This window comes from Myxine glutinosa, chromosome 9 (genome assembly GCF_964187855.1).
Source record: "Myxine glutinosa chromosome 9, kmMyxGlut1.1, whole genome shotgun sequence".
NCBI classification, from domain to species: domain Eukaryota; kingdom Metazoa; phylum Chordata; class Myxini; order Myxiniformes; family Myxinidae; genus Myxine; species Myxine glutinosa.
The window spans coordinates 58,631,854-58,649,539 of NC_136269.1; the positions used below are offsets into that span (position 1 = coordinate 58,631,854).

At 45.0% G+C, this 17,686-nt stretch overlaps 1 protein-coding gene across 5 annotated transcripts in view; it reads right to left on the reverse strand.

Annotated features, from left to right (window-relative positions):
- LOC137415994 (uncharacterized) overlaps positions 1-17,686 on the reverse strand; it is a 120,164-nt gene that overhangs the window by 53,106 nt on the left and 49,372 nt on the right. The gene's annotated exons all lie outside the window — the stretch shown is intronic.

The following is a 17,686-nucleotide window of genomic DNA, read 5'->3' on the forward strand; positions in this document are numbered from 1 at the left end:
TTTTTTCTTCTTGACTTGGGTTTACTTTCTGAACTCAGTATATCAATCTGGTGAGTTTCTTTTACCCTTCGGTGATGTCTTTGTTGAAAGAACCATGTCACTGATTGTCTTTCGCAGCAAGAAGTCAATAACAGGATTATATCACAAACAACAACATGCATTTTAAAGGCCATTTTCCCTGCGAGAGCGGGGGTTAGCCTTGCGGTCCCCATGACAATCTTCTCCATTTTGCCCTATTTTCTGCATCTCTCCTTGTTAACCCCCTTGCCCGCATTTCTTCTTCCACCATCTTTAGCCAAGTCTTTCTCGGTCTACCCCGTCTTCTACTTCCTTCTACATTCATTTCCATCACTCTTCTCAACCAGTCACTTTCATCCTTCCTCAACACATGACCAAACCATCTCAACCTGTTCCTCTTCACAGCATCAATCACAGGCTCTATTCCCATCATCTTTCGCAATTCATCATTTGTCTTCCTCTCTCTCAACGATACTCCGCACATCCGTCGAACCATTCGCATTTCCACCCTTTCCAACCTTCGTTGCTGCTCTCCGTTCATTACCCATGCCTCGCTCCCATAAATCATAACACTTCTCGCACATGCAGCATACACCTTTCCCTTCAGTTTCAACGACACTCCCCTCATCATCAGCACGCCACTCCACTCCCGAAACTTCTTCCATGCACATCTCACTCGAGCAACCGTTGCCGAGTCTGATCCACCTTCTCCATTCAGCATGTCTCCGAGGTAGCAAAATGTTTTCACACCTTCCAGCTTCACGCCGTCTCCAAGATCGAACTCAACATTTCCTCCATCTGCAGCTCCCTCTGTGCACACCTTACATTTGAATGTAGCTGCCACACTGGTTAATGACCCTCTCAGACCACGACATTTTTGATGAACCCACTCAGCGCACATTGTACACTGAATGGAGTTCACTCCGACACCCTTCCTACACACAGCACAGGGTCACTTCCCAGTTCTTTCCACCTCACCACATGCTTTACCACTTGCCATCACCTTCGTCTTTCCGATATTCACCTTCAGACCTTTTGTCTCCATACATTCCTTCCACGTGTTCATCTTTTCGTTCAGTCCATCCATACTTTCCGCAATCAACACCAGATCATCTGCATACAACAACTCCCACGGTAAACCCTCCTTTACGTTCTGAGCCAGCACCTCCATCACAGCTACAAATATTAGTGGACTTAGTACCGACCCCTGATGCACTCCCACCTTCACCTAAAACTCACCACTGTTCCCGTCCTTCGTCCTGACAGCTGTGCGCGCTCTTTTGTACATTGCCATCACTACTCTGATCAACCATTCCTCCACTCCTAACTTCCTCAATGCCCATGTCAATACTTTGCGTGGAACCCGATCGAATGCTTTCTCCAGATCAACAAACCCAAGAAACAACTTCTTCCTCTTCTCCATGTACTTCTCCTGCAACTGCCTCACAATGAAAAGCACATCTGTCGTTCCTCTTCCTGGCATAAATCCAAACTGCATTTCGTCGATCTTCACTTTCTTCCTTATCCTCCTCTCCAACACCCTTTCCAATACCTTCATTCCATGCTCCAATAACTTTATCGCTCGGTACGAGCCACACTCCAGAGGGTCACCTTTCCCCTTGTAAAGAGGGACGAGGGTACTCAGTTCCCAATCCACTGGAATGCGGCCTTCTTTCACCACCAGATTACAGATCTCTGTCATTCTCTTCACACCCCAACTTCCTGCTGCCTTCAACATATCTCCCACAACTCCCGTCGGCCCTCCCGCTTTTCTACCCTTCATTGCTTTTATCGCTTCCTCAACTTCCTTCTCAGTTATCTTCTCTGCCGGTCCTAAAACTGGGTTACTCTCGATGTTGCCATCCCATTCATTCTCTGTATTCAACAGCATTTCCATATATCTTTTCCATCTTCCTTTAATTCCATCTGGGTCGACAACGATTTGTCCCACTTCATCCTTCAAGCAGCTCACCCCCATCACATCACACCTCTCTTTCGCTATCTGCTTTGCAATCCTGAATACTGCTTTCTGACCCTCTTCCAAATCCAAGCGTTCTCCAAACATTTTCCTACATGCCTCCTGCGCCTTTGCTATCTCTTTCTTTGCAGCCTTCCTGGCTGCCTTATAACTTTCATGCTCTGCTGTTGCTGCTCCCTTACCCTTCGCCTTCTGCCACTCCTTGAACTTCTTCCTCTTCTCGTCAATCCTCTTTCCAACTTCATCATCCCACCACCATGTTTCCGAAGGGCCTCGGTGGTCCTTTTGTCCATCCACATACCTCACCAACGGCTCCCAACAGACTAGCTTTCATTGACATCCAACCACTTTCAAGCTCAACCACATCATCCTCGACCCTACTCAGCCTCTCTTTTAATGCCTCCCTTACTGTCACCTCTTTCAACCTCCACACCTTCATTCTCGGTTGGTACTTCACCCGCCGAGCTCTCCTCGCACCTATCACCCTTACGTCGCAGACAACCAAGTGGTGCTGTGAAACAGCCTCCCCCCCCGGGATCACCTTTGTGTCTCGGAGGTGCCCCCTATCTCGCCTACGCACCATCAGGTAGTCAACGGTTATCGTCGACCCACCTGACGTGTATGTAACAAGCTTATTATCCTCTTTCTGGAACTGAGTATTACAAATCAACAAATCAGCTCCATCAGCAAACTCCAAAATCCTTTCACCATCTCCATTTCTCACACCATATCCGTAACCCCCATGAACTCCGTCAAAACCATCCATACTCCTTCCCACATGTCCATTTAGGTCTCCTCCTACCACAACAACTTCCTCATCTTTCACGTTTTCCATCAGCTTCTCTATCGCACACCAGAACTTGTCCTTCTCTTCATCGCTTCGACCAACCTGCGGAGCATATGCCGAGATGACGTTCACCAAGAGCTTTCCAATCATCATTTTCACCATCATCAACCTATCACTCACTCTAGTCACACTCACCACACTGTCTACAAACTCCTCAGAAAACAGGACACCAACACCAACACCATTCACACAGGTGGTGTGACAAAATGTAAGGACAGGTACATTTGACAATTGGCTTCACAATCGGGTATATAAGGGTTGTTGCGTTCTGTATTAGTGGAAAACAACTGCTGCACACCTACAAAAGTTATTGACGCTTCCTCTGGAGATGGTCTGTCAACTTGACAATGCTGTTTGTCATGGAGTGGTGGCTTTACGAAATTCTGGCATGAAACAGCGTGCTATTGCTCAGCAGTATGGCATACTCAAGGTCAGGTGTCAAAGATCCTGAAACTAAATGCTCAGAGGGGTGTCCCTTCTCCAATACCGAGGCCAGGACGTCCACGCAGAACCACAAGGAGAGATGATCGGAGGCTGCACCGGTTAGTCTGCAATGGCCGTACCAAGTCAGCTAATCAGCTTAGGGCTGAGTGGCAGCAACTGACAAATGTGCCTGTATCCAGAAGGCTAGTCAACCAACGACTGGTTCAAGCAGGCTATCATGCCAGGCGTCCCCTGAGAAAGCCATGCCTGACCAGACAACACAGCCAGCGCCGATTGCAGTGGGCCAGAGAGCACCATCAATGGCAGCCAGGACACTGGAATCACGTGACCTTCAGTGACGAGTCTAGATTTCTGGTCTATCATCAAGATGGCCGCGTCCGAGTGCACAGACAAGTGCATGAAGCCTACAACGAAGATTGTATAGTGCCAAGAGTCCAAGCTGGAGGTGGTGGGGTGACCCTTTGGGCTGCTTTTCATACAGGGGGCAAAACTGACCTGGTTGTTCTGAATGGAAACCTGAACCAGTTCAAGTACAGGGTCATTCTGGAAGAAACATTGCTTCCATTTGCTCGTGCAGCCTTTCGAGGAAACTTTGTCTTCCAAGATGACAATGCACGGCCTCATCGTGCTCGCATGATCCAACACTTTCTTGCTGACCGTGGTGTAGAGCATATGGAGTGGCCTGCCATGTCCCGGGTATGAATCCGATCGAGAACTTGTGGGCAGAATTAACGCGTCAAATCGACAACTTGGACCAGCAGCCGACCTCTGTGCGTGAATTGCAGCAGACTATTGTCACTGCATGGCAAGCGATTCCTGTCCAAACCTTGGCAAATCTCGTGAACAGCATGCCTCGACGTGTACGTGCTCTCCTGAATGCTCGTTGGGGTTACACGAAGTACTGAACTGTAATTTTACTGTCCGTAATCCCAGTCATAATTTAGCTTTTGTTTTTATTGAAATTTTTTTGGCTAATGTGCAAAATAAAGAGATACTTCTGGAAAACGTACAGAAGTTTAACACAGTACTGTCCATGAATTGAGTTCGATATCAGTTTACATCACTTTCGAGGATCAATTTATTTGCTTCGAAATGTCAAATGTGGTTTTTGTTTCTTTTAAAGGTCACATTAAGAAAATCTAGAATAATTTCAACATAATTCCAATGAACTTTTGGTTCAAAGTCATCTTGAAAAGTAAGTTCACCCCCACAAAAAAAATATTCCATATTAAATGACAAGTCTGTGTGTGTGTGTATATATATATATATATGTCGAGATCATGCCTTTTATTGTGCCTTATGTAATTGTGGTTTGCATTTAATAATGGTTGCTTTGTGAAAAGGATTAAGCTTACTATGTTCCCTCTTGTTTTGAACTATGTTTTATTGTCCAACTGTGCCAAAAAATGTAGAAAGATAGTGAAACCGCTTGCTCCGTTAGACCCCCTAGTGAAAACGCGTCTGTCTGTCCTTGACCAAAAGCCAACATGGAAGATAAGTTTTGAGAATGTCACGGTGCTCTTTCTCCCTCCCTCATCTTGCCCTTTGCTCATGCCAAAGAAGATAGGACAAGGGTGGGGGTACTGGTCAACGTTTCCCCCATTGTGTATTATACTGCTGAAACTTGCCAAAATTAGCGGAGATTTTTATCACACTCTGCAAGTATATAAGGAAGTTCTTTCTGTAAGGAACTCAGGAGTGTATGTGGCCATGCTGTTCATTTGTGAATGGTATGACTCTTACACCCTCCACAGCGCTGTGATATTGGTTCATCATTAAATCTTGTTATCTCTTGAACTCAAGGTGTGGAACATGGTTCTATTCTCGTCATTTTGGTGTCAGAAGTGGGATCCGACTCTGAGCGATATTTGGGAGGCAGACCCTGTGGGGACTCAGCGGAGAGGCTGGCCAGCACTGATTCGATTAACGTGAGTTTTCATACTGAGGGGTCTTTCCAAATTGAGCTCCGTTCACTCACTCAGGCTGTCTGTCTTCCATTTCGTCGTTCCGTGCTTGGATCACGAACAAATTGGAATCTGGTGTGTAAGTACAGGCCTATTTGGCTCGGGTAACAAGTTGTCTATTGATGAACCAAGAAATGGGGGTCAGTTAGCAAAAAGGGGGGACTTCTTGATAAAGCCAAGAACTTCCCAGGCAGGGCAGTCTAGAGACAAGATGGAGTTGATGGGGTTGATAGTAACCAGAGAAAGTATTGGCTGCGGACTAACGGAGGGGACCCAAGGAGGATGGCCAGGATAAGTGTTAAGCTAAGTTAAGAAGGGAGAACCCCTTTAGGAAAGCCCTGGCATGGGTGATAAGTTAGACAAGTTAGAAGCGCTATACAAGCATTGACCGCGAGTTAGCGCCGCGGGAGGACCGGATGAGGGAAATATCGGCGCGGTAAACTAAAAGGCAGGATTTTTCGGTGGATGGCCTCGGGGCGCTTCCTTGCGCCTTGTACGCATCACGAGCTGCTTCTTGCAAATGGGGGTCGTGCTGCCGTGCGCTGGGAGCGATCGCCTGGGCGCATGGACGGGAAAATGTTCCGTGCACGTTAATTAAATATCTTAAGGGAGATTAAGGTATGTCGGAGTAATACTCAATCTGAAGTAAACTAGAATGATTTGAGTTCTGGAGACGGAGTGCGTGTATTCGACGCATTCGGGTGGCCGAGTCAGGCGAATAAAGGATTAAAATGAGCCAGGTAAGAAAATGATGCAACCAGCCACATCGGGGGGTTGCACCTTTATAAGGATATGGAAGAATAAGGATAAGAATGGGTAATAGATATTGGTGTTAAGAATACTCCGGCGTGAGTACTGTGATAAGAGAAGGGTATTACAGATCGGGGGGCGGCCCGATCTTCGACCCGCTGGAGGGACTAGCCCAAGGAAGGTAGGACGATGAGTATTTTAAGGTAAGCTACGCACTGGATGTGTGTATCTGATAAACCCCCCCCCCCCCCCCTCAAGGCCTTCTTTGTCCTGTCTCAGGATTTAAGGCATGCACATCCGGTGCAGTTTTTACCCAAAGGAAGGAGTTCTGACAATATGCTATAGGTAGGTCAAGTATTAGCTCTTTCTGGACAAGAGATGAGGTTAGATCTGGAGAAATAAAACAGAGAGGATTATAATGTACGAGGTGTGTGGAATCCAGCTGTGAACACGCGAGCCGAGACATGCAGGCAGGTTGCCGGGGCAACGGAGTAGCTGCCTCGCGGGGAACAGCGAGGTGGGACAGAATCGAGACAGGAATGCGGACCATGCTGTGCACAAGCAGGGGACGCATTCGTGTGTGTGAACAATGCGAGTGATGAGGTAGCTTGAAGTGATGTGTTGGAGTGAGCACATGTATGTTATAGGCTCACATCACAGCAAGGGGCCAGGTAAGTTCACAGGTAGGTAGGATTGGAGTGTGCATGAGTGTGCATGAATTTATACTGTATTGTATGGAGAATGAAGGGTCAGTCACATGGTATGTGTGTATAAGGGAATGAATGATCTGTCATTGCAGCGTGTATTTGTGTTTATTGTGTGTGTGTCATTGATGTGTGTCATTGATTGACAAGGGGTTCCCCAAATTGCCTGCAGGCGTTGGGCAATCCGGATGAGTACTTTGGAATGACATTATTTATATGTTGTGGAGGTGAAAAATTAATTGAGTACATTTAGGAAGAAATAAAAGGTATCAGTTTAGATTTTGAGATGCCATGTGGGACTCAGTCTGCTGGGGAAAATTGGCAGGGAATAATGAGTATGTTATGGAGAGCATGTGTAGACAGGGCTTTAAAACAAGTGTTCAATTACATCCCCACATTAACGGCTCTCCAGATGTAGCAAGGGAGAATGGGAGTAAAAGTCAAAAATGATAGGCTGTCAACCGACTGGGTGTTTATTCAACGGCCTGGCCGGGGCTTGTATTTGGCCGACTTGGGATGGCAGAATGCGTTGAATGAAGGCAAGAATGACATGTGATGCTGGCGTGTGCCATTTATAGGTGCTGAGTGTACATGACTGGTGGAGCGGGTGCGAGGATGCACGCTTGGATTAAAACATGTATTTAATTATCTGAGGATGTGTGCCGAGGTGCAGTGTGGATCAATTAAGGGAGAGGGCACTTCGACTTTGTACATCCGTGGACTTTGCCATGCGTGTGAAAGCGCAAGTCAATGATAATAATGTCTTGTCCAGCACAATATTTTCGCAGTTATGGAATGTGCTTGAATTCCATGTTGGTGCAATGCGAGTGTGATTCCTGCCATGCATGCCGCGAGAGATACATTGTTTGTGATGGGACTGTGGCGAAAGGTTGGATAGCAATGTGTAGAATATAAGATGCGTCGGTACATTTGTGTTGATCGATGCGCCGAAAAAGAAGTTGGAGGCGCGTGATGGAGTTGCAGGTGCGGACCAAAGCGGTGTCCGCGGTGTTTACTGGGGGTCGAAAGTCACTCCCTCAGTGTCTGCAGACTTGTCGTTCGGCAGTGTCGAAAGACAGGTTCGATTGTCGGTCTGTCTGCTTGATTTTCGGGTCTCACTCTGAGTATATGGTATATACTCTGAGTATATGGTCGTTTTCTGTTTTGTGCTTTAATGGTGGTTGATTTGACTTCCCTGAAAGGGGGACAATAAATATTTGGTGTTAGCTGTTGTCATTTCGGATGTTTGCAGTTGTAATGAGGAGCCAGTCTGTCTGTCCGACTGGGTGTGTCTGACTGCGTCTGCAGATATGGATCAAGGAGAAGCAGTGTCTGCGGTATCTGTTATGGTGTCGAATGTCATTCACTGTGTCTGCTGACATGTCGTGTGACTATGGTGACTATGATGGTGTGTCCTGGCGGGAAGAATCGTGGCAGCCTACAGATTTGAATGGAATGGCCTCTGTGAGCCCATCCTGTTAGTACGTTGGGGGTTCGTCTGTCTGTCTGTCTGTGAATGGAAACTCAGAAAATTGAACTGGACTTCGACAGAAGGCAGGTGGGTGGTCACCTGCTGTGAATTGTGGTGGAACATTTGTGATGTCCCCTAATACGAGGGGACGAATTGGTTTGTAAATGTGTTGTGCAGGTACTTTCTCTGTAGGTAGCCAAATTCTACCTGGGGTAAGTCAAGGTGGAGGGGAGTCGTCTCTGATGCCTTGCTCCACGGGGCAGTACTATTGTTGTCAAGTCTCATGTAACCTTGGTTAACGTATATCTACGGACAAGAGCTGCACTTTATTTTAGTAAGTGACTGGGAAAGTTTGTTTTAAAAAGTGCCAGTGGAGTTGTTTAGAGTTATGGAGGTCACAGCTCGCTGGAACCTCTTTGTTTATGTTTGGCTGACTTACACTGGCTAGTGTATGGGAAAAAGGGGGACTGAAAATGCTTTGAATTTACAGCCTGGCGGACAAGAGCTGTGTTTGGGAAGGTTAGAATCCAGCATTTTGCAGCCCTGAGCAGAGGGGATTGCCCATTGGGCATGTTTAGGATTTAACAGAGTGGTGGAGGTCTGTGGAAATATGAATCCAATGTTTGATGTATACTGGTCGGTGTGCTCTGAGTTCGAAGGAAGATGATGCGATTATTTCAGATTTATCATAGTTAAGTTTGAGAAAGTTGATTTGAAGCCAGGATTTATTTCAGTGATGCAGTCCGTCAGGATAGAGTTGAGCAGTGGATTTGTGTCTGTCAGAGGTAGGATTTGAACCAAGAAAGGGCGGTGCCGGTAATGTTAAAGGTGCGATTCCAGGGAGGGCTATTCGGGTACTTTGAAGTGATTTACATCGGAATGCATCTCATGGAGGACTCCCGCTGTTCAAGGGAGGAAAGGTGTGAAATAGTGACGTCATCCTCGCTGGAAATGTGGTTGGGAATGGCAGGATTGACGCGAGAGTCACAGTGGGTGAAAAAATTGACCAACATGAGAATTAGGTCTATTTCAATAAATAGATCAGGTTATTTTCTTTTTATTATTTGTTTATTGGGCAGCTATTGGGCCAGAGGCTAAAACAGGTGTCTGCAACAGGTGCATGGGATGCTAAGAGAGGTATTAGAGGACATTGGATTAACTTTAAATTGAAATGAAAATTGAAAAGGTGGATTAGGAAAATGAGTTTGTTCAAATAATCGTGGCATCTGTGGGATGCAACAATTTTGTGCCAGAATAGTGTATGGGGAACCGTCGTCTGGGAAGCATCGTTAAATGGCAGTAGGTTTAAACAGGTATTGAAAGGGTTCGTGCAATGTCATTTTGGGCACCACTCGACACAAGAGTGGTAGAGAGCTGAAGTGAATTCTGCCAATATGGTGCAATAGGGTGACAACTGAGTTTTGTTTGGAAAACTATTTGTTTGCAATCTTGGTTCGTACATAAGCTGGCAAAGAGATTATGCCAGTCTGAGGGAGTTTGTGTCCTTTGGATGGGAGCTGGAGCCTTGTAGGGTTGGGGCTTGTGGCTCGCCATTGTCTGTCTGCCAATTATGGTGGGCAGAGGGAAGAAGGAGTGTTGTGCAGCAAAATGCTCCTGCCTCTTGCTTGGCAGAAGGTAGAGGTGGTGGTGGGCCGTGGTGGGCCAAGATGGGTCAGAATAGGCCATGGAACAAAATTGAGCTCTCAAGAGCTGAGGTGATTTTAACCTGAGGATGCATCTCTCGATGGACCCCAGGCTGGTCCGAGGTGTGAAATATGGTGACATTGTCTTGTGGACACTTTGTGAGTGGCTAGACACGCGCCTGAAAGGGGAAATTGTATTCATAACTCATGTGGGTTGTGTCTGAAGGAAAGGTTTGGGAGGAAGTGTGAAGAAGGTCGTAGAAAGTGCAAAGATGATTGGATTGGAAAGTCGACTCAGATGGATTATTTGTCAATGACAGGTGACTTTGTTAGGAATTGTTGAGGAAGTAGAGGAAAAGGTTGTAAAATGTTAATGGAAAAGACAGGAAATAAAGGAAAGTGGTTAGTTATGGACTGTTGTTTTTGAGATAAGAAGGTGATACAAGGGGTTGGCTTGCACTGGGGGGGACCAATGAATGTAAAGTTGTGAATTTCGTTTAATAATGTTGCGTTAGATTGCTACATGCAGAATGACCCCAATCGAGGAGGTGATTGGGGGCTGGTGAAGATTGGATCACGGCTCTGCAGACCAGGTGAACAAACTCCACCAGGTATGTGGGAATCACATCAATTGAATTATTGCTCAAAGGGACGTGATAGAGCAAAATGAAGAAGATTGTCATGGGGACCGCAAGGCTAACCCCCGCTCTTGCAGGGAAATGGCTTTGGGAGGCTAGTTGTTGTTGTTTTGGTAGACTCTAGGTTCTAAAACCTAAGGCAAAATGCATAGGAGGGTAAAGTTGGTGATTGCGGATGGAGATTAGCTAGAGAACTTGGAGACGATTTCGTTATTTTTCAGATAATTTTTCCAGTGGGTATATACTGGTGTGAAATTCGCGTATCTAGGAAAGAAGGAAAAAAAAATGTCCAGGTATTGATAGGATAACAGTGAAATTTTGAAGGGGAGAATACCGATTATTTCCATTGACCGATTATGGTTGGGGGGGAAATGGTTGGTAAATCATGTATTATTAGATGTAGGGAAGATGATTAAAAGGAAGGTATTTTCGGAAATTGGTGAAAGTAAATATGGCATTTGAATTTCCAGACACGACACAGGAAATGCGGCTATGAATAAGCCAACCATCTGAGAGATAAGGTAAATAAATGCCAATTGGTGGGACGGGGGGCTAGGAATTTGATCATGGTGTGTGTAAGAAAGTATTTTTCAGGATGGACGATGAAGAAACCGCCGTCGGAAGACCATGATCTTGACCACAGAGGCCGTCGACCTGAATGGGTCCTACAACAAGGCAGATGTGACCGGCGCTTCAGAAGATTGTATTGATGTTTGTGATGGCTGTGATACTTGTGTGGTAAACCCCTTGCGTGTACTGGCTAACGCCTCATGTATTACAAGCTCACAGCTGTACACCCCCTTCCGACCCAACTATGGATCTGATTGCGACGCTGGGTCTGGCAGTCGAGGGACCCGACATGGATATCCTAGACCCGCAAGCCGACCAGGCGTCCATGGGAGACTTAGACATAAAGGAAGTCCCTCTCTTTGCTTCAAATGTTTCGGATCTCTTTGCTTCAAGTGATTCGGATTTTAACGCTCTGTACCCTGACCAGGAACATGAGACACAAGATACTGACAACATTATGTATTCCCCAGAACAGCAGCACGTGAGAGATCTCATGGGCATGATCGTTGATTAACTTCGAAGATCTGCAAGGACCGCATCTGCAAAGGGTGGGGGGAGCAAGTTCCGCAGGGGAGGTTGTTGGCCCCCTGGCGGAGCAGAACCTCATCTGGACCAGACGCCTTCGTTGTGGATCCGAAACGTTAATGGACTTTCATGTTCTGAGCCTTCATGTTCCAAACACGCACAACATGACACCTTTCAAACATGCATGCAAGGTACTTTATGTGCGTGGCATGCCCTTGGAGGACACACATACAACACTCAATAAAGCCCGATGTGGCCACATATAACACTATACTCTTTTGCTTTGCAAATAAAGCCGATGTGGCCTGGTCTCTGTGATACGTAGTCTCGTAGAGACCAAATGGGGGAATGTCGAGATCATGCCTTTTATTGTGCCTTATGTAATTGTGGTTTGCATTTAATAATGGTTGCTTTGTGAAAAGGATTAAGCTTACTATGTTCCCTCTTGTTTTGAACTATGTTTTATTGTCCAACTGTGCCAAAAAATGTAGAAAGATAGTGAAACCGCTTGCTCCGTTAGACCCCCTAGTGAAAACGCGTCTGTCTGTCCTTGACCAAAAGCCAACATGGAAGATAAGTTTTGAGAATGTCACGGTGCTCTTTCTCCCTCCCGCATCTTGCCCTTTGCTCATGCCAAATAAGATAGGACAAGGGTGGGGGTACTGGTCAACGTTTCCCCCATTGTGTATTATACTGCTGAAACTTGCCAAAATTAGCGGAGATTTTTATCACACTCTGCAAGTATATAAGGAAGTTCTTTCTGTAAGGAACTCAGGAGTGTATGTGGCCATGCTGTTCATTTGTGAATGGTATGACTCTTACACCCTCCACAGCGCTGTGATATTGGTTCATCATTAAATCTTGTTATCTCTTGAACTCAAGGTGTGGAACATGGTTCTATTCTCGTCATATATATATATATATATATATATATATATATATATATATATATATATATATATATATATATATATATATATATATATATACGTAGTGTGTTCAAAAAGTATCCGACCTTTATTTTTCGTGCGAAAAAAAAAGAAGCTAGGGAGGCGTTGAATGGTGCACGTATGTAGGCGATCCTAATGCGCACGCGTGAATTTTTTCCCACCTGCAGAAGCTGTCATTCGACGGCAGACCGCCGATGAGCGAGGACATGTAAGCGAGCGCCGTCGGATTTTCGTTTTTGACAAAATGACGGAAAAACTTGAACAACGCTACTGCATCAAATTTTGTGTTTTTTGGCCTCGGGGATGTTGGATGCTTCCATTGTGATAACTGCAACTTGGTTTCTGGGTCGTACCCATAAACCCAGGACTCATCGCCAGTGATCACTGTGTTGAGGAAGCTGGGATCGCTGTTCACAGTCTCCAGCATGTCCTGTGCGATCTCCAAACGGAGTTGCTTCTGCTCAATCGTTAGCAGCTTTGGTACGAACTTCGCTGAGATTCTCCTGAAGCCCAAATCCTCCTTCCTAATGGAATGAACGGTGTTGAATCTTGCGGATCGTTTCCACTTGGGAATCGCCAAGCTTTACACAAAATTTGATGCAGTAGCGTTGTTCATGTTTTTCCATCATTTTGTCAAAAACGAAAATCCGACGGCGCTCACTTACATGTCCTCACTCATCGGCGGTCTGCCGTCGAATGACAGCTTCTGCAGGTGGGAAAAAATTCACGCGTGCGCATTAGGATCGCCTACATACGTGCACCAATCAACGCCTCCCTAGCTTCTTTTTTTTTTACGCACGAAAAATAAAGGTCGGATACTTTTTGAACACAGTAGTATATATATATATATATATATATATATATATATATATATATATATATATATATATATATATATATATATATATATATATATATATATTGTTACGGTTCGCGGTTAAGGATGGTATGTTTGCCGAGCGGAGGCCCCGCAACCTAACAGTTTCCCCGATTCACCCGATTCACTCGAACGTTGGCCGTATCGCGCCACAGATATTCAATATGGAAAACTCTAAAGCGACCGAATGCAAAGAGGAAGAAGAAGACGTACAGAAGAGTAACGGGATTTATTATTTACACACACAAGCAAAAGGGAGGAGTCACGGTTTGGTGTAGGGGACATGAAAAAGCAGGTGACACAGTGAAAATTACTAGCTTACCTAACAGGCTTAACTTATTCCCAGGGACAAGACAAAAGACAGACTATGAACACACTTACACAGGGAATGATGATAGGGATGGCAGGTGGATGGCTGGCGGGATAGGGAGGTCCAACTGGTCCTGCAGCACGATCGGCTCGTTGGGCAGCCGCCGTTCCTTCGCGGCCCTGCTCCAAACTGCCGTCCAGGCCCCACGCTGCTGTGGCTGCAGTTTCGGTGGCTCGAGCTGCTGTAGATGCAGTTTCGGTGGCTCAAGCTGCTGTGGAGGCAACCGCCACTCTTGTTACGGACCTCTCTTTGTCAGGGACCTCACTACGCAGCTCTCTCTTGGACCTTACAACTCCGCTTTCCTCTGACGACTCAGCTCTTTTCATGGACCTCACCACGCAGCTCAGCTCTTTTCATGGACCTCACCACGCAGCTCAGCCCTGGTCACTCTTGCGCGCGCGCTTTTTTATCGCCTCCGGCGATTAAGCCGCCGGCCTTCAGGACACACCCATCGGTGTGCTCACCTCGGCCCTGGTTGGTCGCGCGACCCTCTGGCTCCGCCCTTGATGACGACGGGCGGGCACGCCTTTCTTCCCCAACCCGAGCACATGTTCAATGGCGGCTTTGGATGGGATGTAATTGCAAATTGAGGCTTGGCCATGACGAAAGGGGAAATGGAGGTTTTGGGAATGGGAATGAAGGGAATCTATCTATTTCACTTGGTGCAATGGAGTGTCATTTTAATGGAAGACAAGGCCTTAATCTAAAACACATAATAAGGATATAAACTACTGAACAAGGGTTTTATCGTGTCCTTCAATGTGTGCTTTTATGGAATTAACTACCGGGACGCCCTTTGACCTTTACACAACACTGGAGGCAGGAGGGGCCAGACTCAAGGAATAATTCATAACAATTTCCAATACAACACAATCAAAAAAATGCAATCCTCATATCCGCAACAATATATATATATATATATATATATATATATATATATATATATATATATATATATATATATACATACATACATACATACATATATATATATATATATATATATATATATATATATATATATATATATATATATATATATATATATATATATATATATATACATACATACATACATACATATATATATATATATATATATATATATATACATATAACTTTTAAACCGATCTCTCAATGGTGAAGAATCACTTTAAAAAAAAAAATTCTCGTATTTGAATCCATATTCAGATCTTCACCAAAATCGAATCAATTCTTCATTGTCACATACCCAACCTGCTCACCAAGTTTCATCCAAATTCGTCAATAACCTTTTGAGATATTGTGCTATATATTGGTTTTAGCCCCATCACTTAATGATGAAGAATCACTTAAAAAATTATCTGATCCGGATCCGGATTCAAATCTTCATCAAAATTGAATCAATTCTTCCTTGTCACATATGCAATCTCTCCACCAAGTTTCGTCCGAACCCGTCCACAACTTCTTCAGATACCCTGTTCACAAACAGACCGTTTGATCCCTTGACAGACAGACAGACAGACAGACAGACAGACAGACAGGGGTGAAAACATAACCTCCATCCACCTTCAGTGGCGGAGGTAATAACAATCTTCAATACTGAATTATGCTAAAAAAAAACAGTTATTGTTGTTAAATGGATTACCCAGTGATTAGATCAAGTGCAAGGCCCATTGTAAGCTTATGCATGATGGCACACGTTTGATCCCTTCCAAGTTCTGACAGAAGGTGAAACCATTGTGTTCACGAACAAAAGCATTACAAGAGGATTTTATTGCTGAAAAAATATGGTATCTTTCTTACTATAAGAAGAGAATAACTAGGTAGTGGGTACTATTACGTTTCCTATTACACAAATGTAGCTCATCTATCCCTGTTTCACCACTTTTATCCCACTTGTCCTTTTCATATCATACTATCTTTCACCTTGAAACAACATGCACAAGACATTCATTGGAATATACAGACTCCGAGCTAAAATGAATCAGAGGAGCACTCCCTCTACCCCACCCACTCTGACTCCGACTCATGGTAAATACCCATCCCACTTAGAAGTGCCCCTTCTGAATTTGATTTGCATACACCCTGACCCCTTTTTATTTCCAATTAGGCATCTGTTAAACGACATAAGCACAGTACGTTGACTGCAGGAAACTAGACGTGATTAATTCACAGCATGCAATAAAGCACAACGGGTGTATTCATAAGACGAGCACGCACTGTGTACCAGTAAAGGAAACAAGTGTGCAGCTTGTTTGCAAGTGCAAAACACAAGACGGGAACTAAATATAGCAAGCAAGTTTATACTACAAGTTGATAACACATGCACCGGAAAGGAAGAAAAACCAGGGTATTCAGACTGCTCGACAAGCAAATGTCAATCACATGACACAATAATGACGTCCACAGCGTTTAAACAGCATGCACGCATGATAAAAATGTCCGTTTTGATCTCGATGTTTTTTGCCATTTGCGTTGGCTGCCCAATTCCTCTTTTCCTCACTCAATCTGTACATTTTTCACACGAACTCTAAATAATCTGAAAAACCTGTACCGATTGTACCAAATTATTCGCCAAGAGGGTATGCCGGGTTAGGGTTGTTAGGGTTAAGGTTAGTCATTAGGGTTAGGTATGCCAAATCTCAATGATAGGCGGTGCTCAACAATGCACATTTACATACAATTGGTGTATTCTTTGAACCCACAGGACTATTAAGTTTTTTTTTTACCACCTAAAACACATCTAAGAAGAAGTTCCCTCTGCTGTTCGCTTCCTGCACTTCTCTATTCACCTCAGCCGTGCCTGTTCACGATATATTGTTTGGATCAAACGTGCAGACGTTGGATGAGGAAAATGCCACACCACAGATCACCGGACCACGGACCGCCCTAAGTGGCATCTTGGAGAGTTATTCATGAAGTTGGACATTGCTTTGCTGAGGTCATGGTGAGGCTGAGACGGCATCGCTTTGAGCCGGTTCAAAGCTTGAGCCAGGCAACACCAATGAGTTTAAGGCAACGCCAAGACAGGCACATCCACTTTGTTGATTAAGCAGCCACTCAAGGAGCAACTTCATTGAAAATACAATGAAAAGATGAATAGACGAATGTGTCCTCATGAAGAGGAAACAAGATGGTGAAAAGGCCTCAGTGGATAAATAGAGATGATTTGGAGACTGTTAAACTGAAACACAGAACTTGGAGTAGATTCAAAAAGGGTAGGTGGGAAGCTGACGAGAAAGTTCATGTCATGACAAGAAACAATGAAACATTTGAAGTAAAGAGAGCAAAAGCTGACTTTGAGAACAAGATAGCAGGAGGTCAAATATAATCCAAAAAGGTTTTGGAGATACACTACATGACCAAAAGTATGTGGACACTCGAACATCACACATCTCATTCCAAAATCATGGGCATTAATATTGAGTTGGTTTCCCTCCTCCCCCCCCTCCCCCTTTGTTGCTACAAGTCTGCACTCTTCTGGGAAGGCTTTCCACTAGATGTTGGAACATTGCTGCGGGGATTTGCTTCCATTCAGCCACAAGAGCATTAGTGAGGTCGGGCACTGATGTTGGGTGATTAGGCCTGGCTCACAGTGGGCGTTCCAATTAATCCCAAAGGTGTTCGATGGGGTTGAGGTCAGGGCTCTGTGCAGGCCAGTCAAGTTCTTCAACACTGATCTCGACAAACCATTTCTGTATGGATCTCGCTTTGTGCACGGGGGCATTGTCATGGTGAAACAGGAAAGAGCCTTCCCCAAACTGTTGCCACAAAGTGGGAAGCACACAATCATCTAGAATGTCATTGTATGCTGTAGCGTGAAGATTTCCCTTCACTGGAACTAAGGGGCCGAGCCCAAACCATGAAAAACAGCCCCAGACCATTATTCCTCCAACACCAACTTTACAGTTGGCACTATGCATTCAGGCAGGTAGCGTTCTCCTGGCATCCGCCA